A 12,536-nucleotide genomic window follows, 5' to 3' on the forward strand; every position below is an offset into this window, starting at 1 on the left:
CTGCCTTGAGTGAGGGAGGAGCAGGAGTGGGCAAGGCCTCAGACAGCCTAGGCCTCAATCTGGGGGCTCTTTGTAGCCCCTCTAAAGTCAGCTTGCCTGATTGTGTCCCCAGGAAGGCTACTGCTATGGGGTCTTGGTCCTTGAGTCCAAGGGACAGGGAAATTGGAAGTGACTTCCCTTCTGCCTTAGCACCCACCTGATGGCCCTGAAGTCCCAGGCTTTGAGAACCAAGCCCCAGGCTGATGGAGCTTTGGTGTCACTTTGCATCCATCCTTGGGAGGGGGAGGGGCGAGGCTCCCCCAAATTGACTGATGGGTGGGAGAACAGGCCTAGGGAGAGAGCAGGGGAGGTGGGAATACCCCTGGTGCAGGACTCTCACCGACTTCTTTCTCCTTGAAAACTCTTCTTTTGGGGGGCCCACCCGTGGAAGCACAAGACTGCTACAGACACAAGTCAAGGTGTGAAAGAGTTACATGCAGATGAGGGAAGGTCACACAGGGCATGGGACTTGGAGCCCCATTATCCCCTAGACCCAGTCTACTCTGTTCAGTCCATCCTGGGCTGTCAGCAACTCTTCTCCCAGGCAGGAGGCAGGTGGGGACAGGAAGGGGATGTTGGGCCTCATGGATTTACAATGACCAGACTAATGAAGCAGGTGCCTAGAGAGAGAGGACCCTAGTAGGGAGGGGAAGAGGCAGGTACTGGACAATATCTGCATCCCCTTCCCTCCATCCTTCTCGGATGCCCTCTGCCCAAATCCGGCCCAGGGTTCCATTAAGCTAAGCTCCTTAGCACCAGGATACAGTATAAACAACATTGTTTATAATAGGGCCCTGGTGCCCTATTGTCCTGGGGTCTGGGCCCTGGTGCTTGAGATCCTCAGATGAGCCTTAGGGACACAGGTCTGGGCGGGTCTCTGCTGACTCTCCCTGCTCCTGCACAGGCACATGGCCACACAGACTGCACCCTCGCCCAGGCTTTCCAGGTGAGCTGGCTTTTGCCTGCCCCGCCATGCAAAGCCCTCTTCTTCTCACCACAGACCTGGGCCTGAAGAGGGAATGGGGAAGAGGCTGCCCTGTTGGCTGGGGTCTAGTCTGGGTGGAGTAGTCAGGGAGGAATGGGGCCTGAATCTCCCACAAGCCCCTCTAACCCTCCACCTCTGGCTGGTGGCTGTGCAACACCCCCCGACAACCTTCTAAGATTCAGAGAAGAAAAAAAGAAGAATGAGGTGTCTGAGGATGAGGATTGAGGGGTGGAAATTACCTCAACTGAATTTTAAAAACCCCTGGCTGGTTGCCATGGTAACAGAAAGGTGCATCCCATTGCCATGGCAACAGGCAAACACCAAGGTCTGCTGCTGGGATTGGGGATTTGGGATGTGGCCGGAGGGGGCAGGCAATGGAGGCTGGGTCTGAGCTAGAGCAGTGGGGGATGCTATCCAGCCTGGGATCACCCCACCCCCCACCCCATTCGAGGGGCCAGAAATCTAATCATGGGGTCGGAGGAGAACAGACTGTTGGGAGAAATACCCTAGCCCCCACCACCCACCTCTATCTCACATGACTCCAGCCTAGGAGCCCCCAATGGGACCCTGAGCCTGCTTAACCCGGCTCCAAACTGGGCAGGGCCTGGGGCATGGAGACCATCCAAGTCAGCTCCTAACCTCAGGAAATGGAAGTAGGAGAGTCACCATTATAGCCACTGGTCCTGAGAAAGAGAAGCACACAGCCAGGAATCAGCTCTGTGAGGCCAGAAGGACAACTATGTAATAAATACCCTGAGGATAGTTACATGCACCTGGATGGTTGTTGCTACACACATCTGGAATATGACCACACATACACCTGGACGATGGCTCCTCAAGGTGGCAGTCCTGTCCTCCAGGAACCTACAGCCTCTGGGCCTCTAGACATCACTGGGACCCTAGTTGAATGTGAAGGTCCACGGAGGTGCAGAAAGACTCCTGTTCTGTCACCACCAAGGACACTGTCAGGAGGCCCAGGACAGCGGGGCAGCCAGAAGCACAGGTCACATTCAACAGGTCCTGGTAAAGACTCAGGACTGACTTGTGCAGCCGCTGGGCCCCCTAACTGACCCTCTCACACCCATGGGCTCCATGCAAGGGGCTGGACATTCAGACTCACGGGCCTCATGGCCTGATATCCTACCATCAGAGTCCATCTCTGGGGATCCCAGTGACGCCATAAGATGCATGTTAGACACACCTGGGAGCCACTGGGCTCCTGGAGTCTCAGGCTTTTCCATTAATGCATTAGTGTAGCCAGGTTCAGAGATTACATGAGCTGCCTGTGACCTTGGAGATGTGGCTCTGCACAGGCGTGTCTGTGTGTGTGCGCACTGGCAGGACATCAGCAAAGGAGGTGGGGGGTGTCTACCTTTCCAGCCTGCTAGCTTCAAGCAGGGTTGTCACATCTAGATTTCCAGACCCTTCCTCGAGAGCATGGCCTGGGCACAAGAGTTCCGAGGAGACACCAGAGCATCGGGGAGGCTGCAGCACCCCTGGGACTCCCTGGGGTGGGTGGGGAATGGAGGGGAAAGCAGCCCTCAGGAAGGTAAGAGATGCCTCCAGACTCTGGAGAAGTAGGAAAGAACCCAGGGCACTCTGAGGCCTCCTGCCCTCCCTCAAGGCTGCCTTTGCCTGCTCTTCTGGGCAGCCGCTCAGCAGCAGTGAAAGGGAAGCATTCCTTCCCCAGCTCTGCCAGGGCAAGGGCAAGGGCAAGGGCAAGTTAGTGCTTCAGACAGGGACCCCAGTCCAACTGCCCCTCCCACAGGTCCGAGAGCTGAGCCCCAGAGGGGCCTCCACGGAGCCCTGGGAGGGGAGATCCAGCCCAGGGAGATCCAACCTCAGATCCTGCCTTCCCACTAGCCCAAGTTACTCTAGGTTAACAATTTTGAGGTATGGCAATAGCAATCCTGCTAAACACACACACACAAAAACATCCTGATGAAGGCCCCATGCACCCTGACTTGGCCAGGTTGTGTGGAGGAAGTGCCTGATTTGGGTCAGATGGGGCATTCATCACAGGGGACAAAGGGAGCTCTGACACTTAGCTGGAGTGATGGTTGGCAGGTGGGGGCACTGACCCTGACGGTGGTGGGTGTGCCCTCAGGCCACACCTCTCTTACACACACGGGCACACACAGGGACTGATGGCACAGTGGAGCTGGCCGTGGGACTCAAGACCTTTGGCCACTTGGTACTTTGCCCACTTGGCTGAGCTCTCTTCAGAGCAGGGACCCTCACCTGCCTCCAGGCCAGGACTGCATCAGTCTCCATCCCCACCCTTGCCCTGGGCCATGCCAAATAGGGTGCAGTCACCTCTGCCCCAGGCATCTCGGACCACGTACAAGAGACCAGTCCAGGAGCTGAGGACCCCAGTCTGGGCCAGTCCACCTCGGCCCCTGCCTCACAGCAAAAGGAACCTGGCCTTTCTCTCAGAGGGCTCAGCTGGTGGCAGCTAGTCTCCCAGCACCAGTGAGCCAGAAGGACAAAGATCTAGGGCCCGCTAGGCAGGACCTAGAGACTGAGAAATGTGGGGACTGCTATCCCAGACCCCCGTGTCTTCATCACCAGGGCTTAGCTCAGCTTGGCAGAACCAAGTGGGTGGCCTTGTGGGACTGCACCCTGTGGGCAGGTTTAGAATCCATGGATGACCCCAAGGATCACCTGGGCCCCACTCCCTGGGCCAGAGTCCCATTGGACTCACCATTATTGACGTTTCCTTATTATTATTATTTTAAGTTTATTTATTTATTTTAAATTATTTTTTAATGTTTGTTTTTCCCTGGGGGGGAGAGAGAGAGAGAGAGAGAGAGAGAGAGCACAAGTGTGTGAGCAGGGGAGGGTCAGAGAGAGAGGGAGACACAGAATCTGAAGCAGTCTCTAGGCTCTGAGCTAGCTGTCAGCACAGAACCTGACACGGGGCTCGAACTCATGAACCGTGAGATCATGACCTGAGCCGAAGTCGGATGCTTAACCCACTGAGCCACCCAGGCGCCCCAAGTTTATTTATTTTTTTGAACAACAAACCAGTGAGAAGGGCCAGAGGATCCAAGAGCGCAATGCAGGGTTCAAACTCATGAACAGTGAGATCATGACCTGAGCCAAAGTTGGATGCTTAACTGACTGAGCCACCCAGGCACCTCTGAAGTTTCCTTTTTTTTAAAGGGGTGCCTAGCTGGTTCAGTCAGTGGAACATCTGACTTTGTCTCAGGCCAGGATTTTATGGCTTGTAAGTTTGAGCCCTGTGCTGACAGCTCAGAACCTGGAGCCTGCTTTGGATTCTGTGTCAACTTCTCTCTCTGCCCCTCCCCCACTCACTCTGTCTCATCTCTCTCTCCCTCTCAAAAATAAATAAACATTAAAAAATTATTTAGAGGGGCGCCTAGGTGGCTCAGTCGGTTGGGCATCTGACTTCAGCTTGGGTCATGATCTCATGGTTTGTGGGTTCACGCCCCGCATTGGGCTCTGTGCTGACAGCTCAGAGCCTGGGGCCTGCTTTGGATTCTGTGTCTCCCTCTCTCTCTCCCACAACCCTCCCCGGTTGTGCTCTGTCTCTCAAGAATAAATAAACATAAAAGAAAAGAAAGAAAGAAAGGAAGGAAGGAAGGAAGGAAGGAAGGAAGGAAGGAAGGAAGGAAGAAAGGAAGAAAGAAAGAAAGAAAGAAAGAAAGAAAGAAAGAAAGAAAGAAAGAAAGAAAGAAAGAGAAAAAGAGAAAGANAAAGAAAAAGAAAGAAAGAAAGAAAGAAGGAAAGAAAGAAAGAGGGAAAGAAAGAAAGAAGGAAAGAAAGAAAGAAGGAAAGAAGGAAAGAAAGAAAGAAAGAAAGAAAGGCACCTGGGTGGCTCAGTGGGTTAAGCGTCCAATTTCGGCTCAGGTCATGATCTCACAGTTTGTGGGTTCGAGCCCCGCATCGGGCTCTGTGCTGACAGCTCAGAGCCTAGAGCCTGTCTTCAGATTCTGTGTCTCCCCTCTCTCTGACCCTCCCCTGCTCATGCTGTCTCTCTCTCTCTCTCTCAAAAATAAATAAAACATTAAACAAATTTTTTAATAAAAAAGAAAGAAAGAAAATTAGAGAGAGAGTGCGCATGTGAAAGAAGGGCAGAGAGAGAGACAAAGAGAGAATTCCAAGCAGCCTCCTCACTGTGGATGTGGGTCGTGAACACACGAAATGTGAAATCATCACCTGAGCTGAAGTCAAGAATCAGACACCCAACCAATTGAGCCTCCTAGGTGTCCTTGATGTTTCCTTTTTAATTTCAGGGCTGCTTTAAATACCTGAGCAAAGGACTGACCCTAAATGTGGGTTCAGCCCCACCCTGGGTACAGTGGTAGACAGGGAACCATCCTGTCCACTCTAGAGCAGGAATTCAGTGTGTCTCAAGTATGTACCCATGCCCTCATACAAGACCTGCCAGGGTTGGAGGGACTGTCCTTGGCCAGTGTGGCACCTCAGAAGAAGCTTCTTCCCTCACCTCTGAATTCTGAACAAGGTCTCGTCCCAGGCCCCTCACTGGTATAGCGTCCAGGAGGTTACTACCCTTCAGGCCTGCCCGTACCCAGAACCTGGAGATCTAGTTCTGCCCCCAGAAACTCAAGTGTTGACTCTGCCTCCCCTCTCTGGTCCCCAGGACAATGGTTTGGGCTGGGACCTGGCAGATCCTGCTTATCTTATCATAAATATTTATCAGGCTCTAGAGGCCAGAGCCTGCAGCTGGCTTGGAGGGGGGGTGGGGGGGCAGATGCTTCAGAAGGATCTCAAAGCCCTTTCCTAATGAGGGTGCCATGAGGGAAGTGTGCCACCTGGGCCTTGGAATCCTTGGGGAGGGGAGGACAGATGGACAGCGGGACAGAGTGAGGGGGAGCCTGGGGGGACTTGGGCATGCTCCAGCAACCAGACCTCCTCCCCATGCACCCCAGGAATGTGGGGGAGGAGGAGTCAGAAGAAGCCAAGGCCAGGGGACACCTGGCAGCCTCCTCCCTGGACTGTCTTCTCAGAGTGTTCTTGAGAATTGTGCTCCCCAACCCCCCCACATCAGCCCCCTGACCATGCTCTTGCTCTCTGAATTCTCCCCACAATCCTCCCAGAGATGTGCTTCTGAACCACATCCTTTGAAGTGGTGCTCCCACCACATCATTCCCCCAGATTTGTGCTCCTACACATTCTCATACCTGCAGAGCTGTGCTCTCTGAATACTGTTCATCAGCACGGAGCCCGCACGGAACCATGCCCCATACAGACTTCTCCCCACCATCTCTCCTGACGCCACACCTGTCTCCTGGAACAGTCTTCCCAGAACTGTGACCCCAAAAGGCTACTCCCATCTCTCCATCCTCCAAAGCTGTGCTCTCCACACATTCAGGGAGGCCCCGATGCCCCCATTAGGAGCCCCTCCGCTTGCCAAGTGGGATTCTGACCACAGGGGCTCTGGTGAGGAGAGCGAGCAGCCTCCCCATCCCAGGGGTGGAGCCCGCACTCAGTCCCCGATCGCCTGTGCTGCACAGCCACCCCCCTGTCTCCCTCATTGGCATGCTAGTGGGACCCACAGGTGGAATCAAAGCCCTCTGCTCTGAGCTGGAGCCGAGCTGCACAGCAGGGAGCTAGGAGCCTTTGTCTCCCCAGCCCTGGGGGTGTAGGGAGCCAGGGGCAGGGAGGGCACATTTTGGGGCCCTGAGTCTTCTCACTGCGGAAGGCAAGCAGACACAGCTGCAGATAAGGGGGGCAGCCTGAACCAGTGAGCACCCCCAGTAGATAATGAGGGGCTGTGGGGGAAGGGATGGCCTCAGGCACAGCCTGGGGGGGTGGTGAAGGCTGCCTCCCAAAGCCCAGAGCGCTCATTAGTGGAAGCCTGGGAGGGGAGGCAGCTAAGTGGGTCAGTCTCCCTCCCCCAGCCTGCCTGACAGGTGTGGGTGGGAGGGAGGATTGCCAGCCTATTGTCCCCCGTTGAAGTCGGTCCCACTCTGAATTCCCCCCTCCCTGAGTCTCTACCCCTCCAACAGGCTCCACCTTGGAGCCCCCATTCCCTCTGGGACCCCCTCTGTGACCTCCTCCCCTTCCAGAAGCCCCTCTTCCCCATACTACCACCCCCTCCCCCAGGTGCTGGCCCCTCAGCCAGCCTCCTCAAGGCATCCTCCAGACTGAGCCACACCTGGGAGAAATTGAAATCTTAGACTCTTCCCCTACCCCCGCCAATGAAGCAGACATCCCCGTCCTGGCCACGAAAGGCAGTAAAACACAGCTCCACTGGGGCCGGCTGAGGGCTGTGCCAGAACAAGCATCCAGATTTGGGGGCGGCAGCCAGGCAAGGGGCCTTGTGGGCTCCAGACCAGGGCTTCTCTGTGCCCCCAACCTCACAGGCAACCGTCCCTGGGTGCCCACTCAGAGGTCTCCACCTCCCCTTTGCCCACTACTCCAGTTGGGAAGACGATTGCCTTGGCATATCTAGCTCAGGAGTAAGAGGCAGAGAAGGGATGGGGGGCAACACAGAGGTTAAGTCCCTGCGGGTGGAAAGGTTCAAAGAGAAAGGGTCTTGCTGCCTGGGTCCACCCTCCCAACCCAGGAGAGAGCCAGATGAGGGCAGGATGGGCAGCGGAAATGTCAGCCGCCCACCTCCTCAGCCTCCTTGCCCCTCCAGTCTTTTTGGCTGGGCCCCTCACTGATCAAAGACTCCCATTTCCTGTCAAGGCCACCTTCCTCAGGCTCCGAGAAATCTCTGGACCCGCCCAGCTGTTCCCAGGGCTGAGGGTAGAATATGTAAGGTGCTCTGCCACCCTTGATGTTGTGGGGACATAGTTCTGGGAGGAACTGAGTGACTATCCCACTTCCCCCAAGCCCCACCCCAGCCTGAGGCCAGAGGGTCACTGCAGTCTGATGTGTCTTGTCTGGCTGCACAAGAGTTAATCTCAGGGTGCCCCCCCCTCCACCACGTGTGCACAAATTCCAGGAACGCTTTCCATTAAGGACGCTTGCTCGGAGCAGATTTCATTTACATTAATAAGAACCAGAAAAATCTGGGTGGGGGGGGAAGCGACAGCGGCGTGTGGTAGCTACTCACGTTTTGCATCGGAGTCTGATAGAGCCCGGGGGGCTTGGGCTGGGGGTCCTAGTTTTGGAGGAGAGGCCTCATCAAGCTAGTGTTGGGGTGCTTAGTCCAAGGGGAGAAGACAGAGTCCATCTAGCCCTTGGAGATCCTTGTCTGAGGGAGGAGGCAGAGCCCAGTGGATTCTGGGGACCCAAAGCCTGAGGGGGGGTGGTGGGGAGTAGTAGAGCCCAGTGTTGGGTGGGATAGGACACCAGAATGACTAGGAGTAGGAGCCCTGGGTTTCCTTTTTTTAATGTTTTTTTGTTTTTGTTTTTTTGAGAGAGAGACAGCGTGAGCAGGGGAGGGTCAGAGAGAGAGGGAGACAGAATCAGAAGCAGGCTCCAGGCTCTGAGCTGGCTGTCAGCACAGAGCCTGACACAGGGCCTGAACCCACGAACCACTAGATCATGACCTGAGCCCAAAGCCGGATGCTCAACCGACTGAGCCACCCAGGCACCCCAGGAGCCCTGGGTTTCCATGAGCTGTTAATGAACTCTATTAGCCAGGGTTTGCTGCTGCCCATCTCTGAGCCTCAGTTTATCAGTTTGTTTGAGAAGGCTGCTTCCTCCACTCCCCACTAGGTGTGGTTGCGGGTATTAGGAGGGAACGTTTTCTGAGCTTTGAGCCAATCTATTTCAGGAGCACTATGCCACCTTCCTCAGCCTCTCCTTCCACTTCAGCTCTACCTCTCAACCTTAGAGCTGAGCAGTGGACTCTGTTAAGTGAATTCAAGAGCCTGTTCAAGGTGAGGACCCCCAAATCCTCCCACCTGGGGAGGAGGGAGCCAGAGTGACTGCATGCGTACACAAGGGTGAGCCTGTGCTCTGACAGCCTGAGCCCTGCCACACCATGGCCGAGCTCCCACCTAGCTGCTACACTAGGCTTCCTTCCTTCAGCGGCAGCTAGTCTGATTTCTACCTCCTTGAGCCAGAGCAGGCTGTAAGGCTCTGAGGCGGCGAGTTTCCTGACTGCACTCGGCCTGCCCATGTACAGGGCGTCAGGGAGAGGTACCTGTGAGCTTGTATGCTTCACACACGTGTGGGGCTGTTGGGGTCTGCAGGCATCTTGAGTGTCCTACCCCACAAACACGTCATCGAGGCTGCTGCTGAATGCCTGCTGCGGGATGACTATCTGGGCCTGTGCGTGCATGTGCATGCGCACTCTTGCGGAATGCTTGTGAGTACAGAGGGCTGACCCTCGGCCCAAGGAGTCGGCAGAAAGATAAAGAGGAGAAAGCCCCCAACCCTGGTGGCCCCCCACCCCAGATTTGCTCTAGGCTCCACAGATGGGCATCCTGGGGCACCCTGCACTGAACCCAACCCTTGCACAGCCGGCTGGGCTCACACATCTGCAACATCCCCATCAGGGCTGGAGCTGAGGGATTGTGGGGGGACATTTAATTACGTTCATGAATCATTCTCAAATAGCTCCTGTCTAGCAGGACTCTGGGGGTGGTGCTGCCTGCCCAGAGCTGGGAGCTGGCCTGGGTGCATCAGGCTCTTGGGGGCCTTTCAGTCTGGCAGGAGAGTGGGGGTCTGGACCAGACCTGCTGGCCCCTCCTCTCTCCCTGCCTGCTGTGGCCTCACCTCCCCCATGCAGCACGTAGAATTCACCACTGCTGCTCAGCTGTCTTATCTGGGCGGCTGAGGCCAGAGGGGTGGAGCGGAACTGACTCCCCCAGACCCAGCCACCCCTACCCCACGTTTATCTTGCCCCCGCAGGCTCCTCCCGCCCCTTGCAGCAGTGCAGACCTTTCCTGCTCCTCTTCCCAGCATCCTCTAGGCCTTGCTTTGTCTGCAGTTGTCTTTTTTCTCTTCGTCTCCCTGTCTTCTCTCTCCCCCCATGGCATTGTGGTGGTGGTGATGGGGCGTCCCAAAGCTCAGCTCTCTCCACCCTCAACTCCTCGGGTAGAGATAGTGCTGCCCAAGCCTGAGCCTGACCCTGTGCCTGCAGCCACGGACCCATCTTTGCTGATTTCCTTCTGCCCAGGAGCCAGCTAGGCAGGGGCACCTCAGTTGGAACTCAGGCTCAGCACTTGCCAGCTTTGTAACCTCCAGCAACTGTTCTGCTTTGGGCTGTTTTCTCTTTAAACCAGAAGAAAGCAATACAGGGACTAAGAGGATGGGAAGGCCCTGCCCTTGATTTGTGTCTCCTGCTGGAAAGCTCCCCACCCTTTCATCTTTGAGAGGCTGGGTGAGGGCACGTGAGTATCTCCCACCTTCAGCTGAGATCCCTGGGCAAGCTTGCCCCGATTCCCCCTAGCTGGAGACTGGCTGTGGATCTGTTTTGGGCTCTGCCCAGAGAGTATTTCTGTGAGTCAATAATCAGGCCAATGGTTAAGGGGAGTGTGAGAGGCAGAAATGCATTTTATCGACTGCAGAAATTATTTACCTAGGTTGGAAAGAATTGCTGAGACTGAAGCACTCACTGTGCATGGGACCAGCCTGGCCCATTTCCCACATCTGGGCAACAATTCTCCTTCTAGCTGGTGGGAATCCTGGGGGAACGGGGGTGGGTGGTGGTGGTGGTGGTAGGGGAACCTTCAAGAACCTGCAGGGTCTGAAAACTTGTTGCCTGCTTGGCGCCACAATTTCAAGGCCAGAGTTCTGATCAGGTCTTCCCTGAATCTCAAAGACCTGGATGTGGCCTGGGACCCTCTGGCACCTCAGAACTTGGTGAGTCCCTACCCCCCACTGCCTAAACCAGCCTAGCTCAATAGATGATGGAGTGCTGCCACCTGGTGGCCACCACCAGCAAAGTGCCCTCCTCCAGGGCCATCTCCCCCTCACACTCCACCTGTCCCTGAGAACATTCATCTCTCGGAATCTGGTTGAGTGGCTGGACTCTGGGTGCCCTTGAGACCCCCCAGTCAGACTGTGCATGCCTGGGGAGCTTAGCTCAGGCCTGGCTGCTCATCTGGGCTTTGAAACTTGTTTGATGCATGGCCATGACAGCTGCTCCTGGATGGCCCTCAAAGCCTGAATATTGCAGTTGTCCCAGCCAAGGGCAGGCTGGACTTGGGATCCCTGGAGGATCCCTCCAGTTCAGCAAGAGACCCTGCCAAATTTGGAACTTGGGTTTCCCTGATTAGGATGTTTGCACTGCCCTCACAGGACCCCATCAGGCATGGGGAGGGGCAGGCACTCTGTAGGCTGGGCAGGGCAGCACACCCAATTCCTTGGCTTGGGGTTGGAGCAGATCATGATGGGCTGAAGGTGGGATACCTGGGCTCTTGGAGCTTCAGCCTCAGGCCCTGGGGGATGAGAGCCATTCAGTACCCAGGAGCTCTCAAATTCAGCCTTGCAGGAGACCAGAGCCAAAGGTATGGCCTGCCAAACTTTTAAGAAATGGGCTCATGGGTTCTGTAGCAAGATGAAAGGTGTAGACACCTGGAGGGGTATGCTGGTGACAGGCTAGAAGTGGAAGAGGGCCTCCAGCTTCTCTGAGGGGTTGTCTCAGGCTGCTAAGAACAGACACAAACTTCACGTTTGAAGGAAAGCCCACACCAAGCTGAAAGATGCTATATGGTCCAGAGCAGTCTTTGTGGGAACCCTGAGAACTGGAAATGTCTGCACCAAGTAGCATGGGATAGATCCAAGCACCCTTCCTGATGTGGGGCAGCCGATATGAGCTCAAGATGGCTCCCCCAGGGACGAAGCTTCTACTCAGACTTCGAGGAGCTGGGTGGGTATGAATAATTAAGAGCTTCCCCGATCTCAGGATGCATGTCTTCACCTGGAAGAAACTTCCAGGCTGGCCATCAAGATGTGCCTAACCAGGTTGGTTATGTCTGCTGCTCAGGCGTAAAGAGCAGCAGCATGTCCATGGTGCATGAGCGCTTCAGAGGTGGGGCCAATCTGTGCTTCCCAGGGTGAGCCCTGGAAGGCAGGAATCAGTTGGTTGGACCCATTGTTGTGAGGTTCTCAAGTGCTATCCCACAGAAGCCCAGGCGTGGGGCTTCTGCATTTGCCTCAACATCTTCCAAGGCATCCCTGGGGAGGCTGGGCTGAGGGCACCTCTATGTCTTACAAGTGCCTCCTGAGCACTTTTCATCCTTTTACAATGGCTGGGCCTGCCTGAAGAGAAAACATAACCACTCATGAAAGCTATGGCGCTCTAGCTTTGAGATGTCCTCCCCCAACAACATGCAAAGCATGGAGCCCAGGCACTCAGTTCAGCCAGCCTGGCAGCGTGGATCCCCCATCACCACACTGGGTCCCGGAGCAGCCTCAGACACAGGCACACTTCTTGCCCTTGTCAAGTGCGGCCTTTGCTGGGGAAGATGATGACAAGGATGGGATGACCCATTTAGATAATGGCAAACCCTGCAACACAATGAAACAGCTCCTCAGCGGCTGACGTGAGAAGACAGGTGAGTGGAGTGCTGTGGGGGGTGGGGGACAGGGTCTCCTCAGCTGCTGCACCCCAGCAGAG

The sequence above is a fragment of the Hyaena hyaena genome, unplaced genomic scaffold, assembly GCF_003009895.1.
Source record: "Hyaena hyaena isolate Hyena2069 unplaced genomic scaffold, ASM300989v1 scaffold_30, whole genome shotgun sequence".
Lineage (NCBI taxonomy): Eukaryota > Metazoa > Chordata > Mammalia > Carnivora > Hyaenidae > Hyaena > Hyaena hyaena.